This window comes from Rhagoletis zephyria, unplaced genomic scaffold, assembly GCF_001687245.7.
Source record: "Rhagoletis zephyria isolate East Lansing unplaced genomic scaffold, Rhagoletis_zephyria_1.1 Rzeph_scaffold_04718, whole genome shotgun sequence".
NCBI classification, from domain to species: Eukaryota; Metazoa; Arthropoda; class Insecta; order Diptera; family Tephritidae; genus Rhagoletis; species Rhagoletis zephyria.
In genome coordinates, this window is record NW_016161801.1 from 41512 (window position 1) to 45127 (window position 3616).

At 38.0% G+C, this 3616-nt stretch overlaps 1 pseudogene; it reads right to left on the reverse strand.

Annotated features, from left to right (window-relative positions):
* LOC108371126 (heat shock protein 23-like) lies at positions 1-738 on the reverse strand (annotated as a pseudogene).
* Positions 739-3616: the final 2878 nt, after the last annotated feature.

The following is a 3616-nucleotide window of genomic DNA, read 5'->3' on the forward strand; positions in this document are numbered from 1 at the left end:
TTTCAAACTTTCGGCCACGATTTATTTCTGTTCAGCATCTCCGTTGGCATCTCCGATCTTCTCTTCTGCATTTTGTTTAACATTCAAATGAGCTGGACCAGTCTGTTGAATTTGTACAACACGTTCATTCGATGCTTCCTCCTGTGGCTTAGGAGCACTGACTGTTAGAACTCCGTCCGATGATAGCGTGGAAACTACATTGTCGGCGTTATAGCCCTTTGGTAGTGCATATCGACGGAAAGTGTCGTGAAATGAACCCGTGCTTATCCTCTCGTTCCTAGTGCTTGCCCTCGACAACAATGCTGTTATAAAAGACTTTCACAGACAGCTCCCTTGGCTTGAATTATGCCACATCCATACACACTTGTAAACCATCTTTTCCTACTACCGACAATTTACCTTCGCCCTGGCGGCCCCGGCGACTCAATGGGCGTTCACCTAAACGATTTACTAAGCTCAGCGGCAGTGTATAGCCAAGAACATTTGAACCAGCCGGTTCATTGTGACGGCGATGCCGGTGAATGTGGTGCGGGTGTAATCCCAATCCGAAATCGTTGCCGTAGTACAAGGGATTGTCCAACTTATCAATCAAGTTCAATAGAATTGGCAAACTCGACATTTTTCCCAAAAACTTATATTTGTTACATACTTTTAGTTAAAAATATTAAATTTACAATGAATATCACACTTCCTCGAGCACGTATCAAGCGTATTCTCTTCCTTCCTTCGCGAAAAAATTTTGTCCTATGTTTCATAACCGATTCGAATGGTTGCTGCGTTTTTGGAAAGGTGTTTACAAGGAGGAGTGCACAAAGTTTCATTTTCCATTTGGTACGTAGGTAACCTTTTGCCTAGATTAGCATATAGGATACATTTTTTCCGTTAAGTGGACCAGGAACCGATCTATTCGAAAAAGTCTTATTTATGGTCCCATTTGCTTGAAATTCGGCACGTAGGTAGCTTATTGCCAGGAATAATATATAGGATATTTCTTCGGATAGATGGGCCAGATACCGATCTATTGGAAAAAATCTTATTTATGGTGCGACGTGCTTGAAATTCGATAGAATTGTGTTATTGTTTTACAGTTCGAAAGGTTTTTGAAAGCGCCGCAAACATGCGAGCATTCGCTATTTAACAATACTTATTGCACAGGCCAACAAAAATAAAAAAGAATTGATGCAGCAAATATTGACGTTATTTTTGACAAATTTTTTTGTGCTGATTACGAATCCGTACGCGTAAAGTTTCCATCAGCTCCAGAGTTTAGGAAAAACGAGGTCAAAATGTCAAAAAATCGCGTTTTTTGGAATATTTGAGAAGTTCAAGCAAAGAAGAAAAGGGTGGGAGAACCTTCCACTTAGACTTAGATTTAAGCTAAAAATCTCGACTACTATCCTTGCAAATTCCCGTACCTTTGCTTGATGGTCACTTATTGTCATTTGATGAACAGGAGAAACTGATTAAGGGAAGTTAGAGTATCTACCGCAATTAAGCAAAAGGTGGTAGAACCTTCAACTTCGGCTTAAATTAAGGCTTGGACTTCTGACTTCAATCCAAGAATATACTATTCCTACACCTTGACCCTAAGGTCACCTATAGTAATTTATTGAACAGCTAACACTGGTTTTTACAAATTTTTTTTTTCAATTGCATAATTTTCCAGTATTTTTTTTTTATTGTTGGACGATAAAACGTAAATGAGTATATGTGACCATCAGGGCAAGGTGCATAGAAATCCAACGCAGAATCACTCTTGCCAGCAAGTGCTACTTTGGACTGAGTAGGCAGTTCAGGAGCAAAGTCCTCTTCCGACGTACGAAAACCACACTCTATAAGTCACTCATCATGCCTGTGCTGGCAAGAATGATAGAATACAAGATTGTGCCAATCGAGCTGAGAGCAACTGGCCGTGATGTCAACAAATACCAGAATGAGAGCAAGACGAACTCGACAAGAAAAATAGGAAGCATCGAACAAAAGGCAGTATTGCCAAGTTTTGAATTTGAAAAAGCACCAAATTTTTATTGGTGTATTTTATGGACTTTATATGCATACATAAATTTATTGTAAAGAAGCCGATTCAAATTAATAAAAATTAATGTTTCTTGCACGTCTGTCGATTTCTTCTGGCATGATTTAAGGTGCTGCCACATATTTTGTTGTCGCTTATGATTGTCACTGTTCCAATTATTTTGTGTAAATTTTTGTAAAGTTGCTCACCACACTTACGATTGCTATAAATTTTGCTTCCATTTTCTTAAGATTTTCTAATTTGGTGTCTTCAAACTAAAAACAAAAGCACCAAAACCGCACCAAACCCTAAACTCAAAATTTGTCGTGTTTTAAATACCGACTAAATTTGGTGCGAAAAGCATCAAGTTGGCAACAGTGAATGTAAACGAAAATGATGTATTGTGGAACGATTTTCCGTCATCCCTTGTTAAATTTGGTTTGAACCAGGAACAACGTCGGAAGGATACTGAACAACAGCACAAACGAAGAGGACACTCTAGATAAGCAGGGTGTATACAAATTAACGTGTGAATGCAAGTGTAGCTACATAGGGCAAACTGGCCGTAAGATTAAAACAAGATTCCGAGAACATATAAGAGACAACAATAAGAGGACACAAAAACCAAGCGTCACACCAGAATCAAACTTCGCAAATCATATGTTCGAAAATAAATGTACACCAATGAAAGTTAATAAGGCAGCCAAACTCCTCCACGTACAGCATAAAGGACGGCAGTAGTATAAATATACCGATTCTGCTAACAGCGCTGCTGCACCTGTTCCAGAAACGGTATATGGTTTGCTGCTGCACCGGTTCCAGAATCGGTATATGGTTTGCTGGTGCTCGGATGCGCCGATCGTAATCCAAGTTCAGAACGCAGATAAAAGCCGCAAGATGTCGCTGGGGCCAAATCCGAGTCCAGAACCGGAACCGATCACTGGGTGTACCGCTGGTGGAAATCCAAGAAATCCGATACAAGGTGGTTTATATGCCGAAAATTGGTAAAGTATATTGGTATATATATATACATACGTATTCTCATTCATACATCTCTATGCAAACGTACATACATACATATGTATATATATATATAGATGCTCCACCCCTAGAAAAGTGTGTTAATAATGTTCACATAGTTAATTGCTAAGTATTTGATATGTATGTGTATATGAATGGAAAGGCCTGTTGATGTTGATGATGAGAACAAATAAAATTTAATTTGAAATAAAAGAAAGTTTTATAATTACTTATTTATTTTGATAATAAGAATTTTAAACATAAATGTCCGCAATTATATGAATTATAGCTTTGCTGTTTATTATAGTTATATTTAATGTTTTTTCCTAAATTCTTTATTATTTGCTTAGGAGGCTGTAAGTTTCCAGAGCTATCGAAGTAATCAATCTCATTACCGTTTTTCCAGTAAGCTACCCAATGCGTTCCCGCACCCTTTGAACTATCCAAATTTATTATTCCACATTCTCTCTTAAATGGTTTACGGGGTAAAGTGTCACACATGAATACCCCTCTAAAATTTGGAATAAATTTTGAATACTTCTTTAAGTCTACATCAGTAAGAGGTCTTCTGGGTAGCTTCAT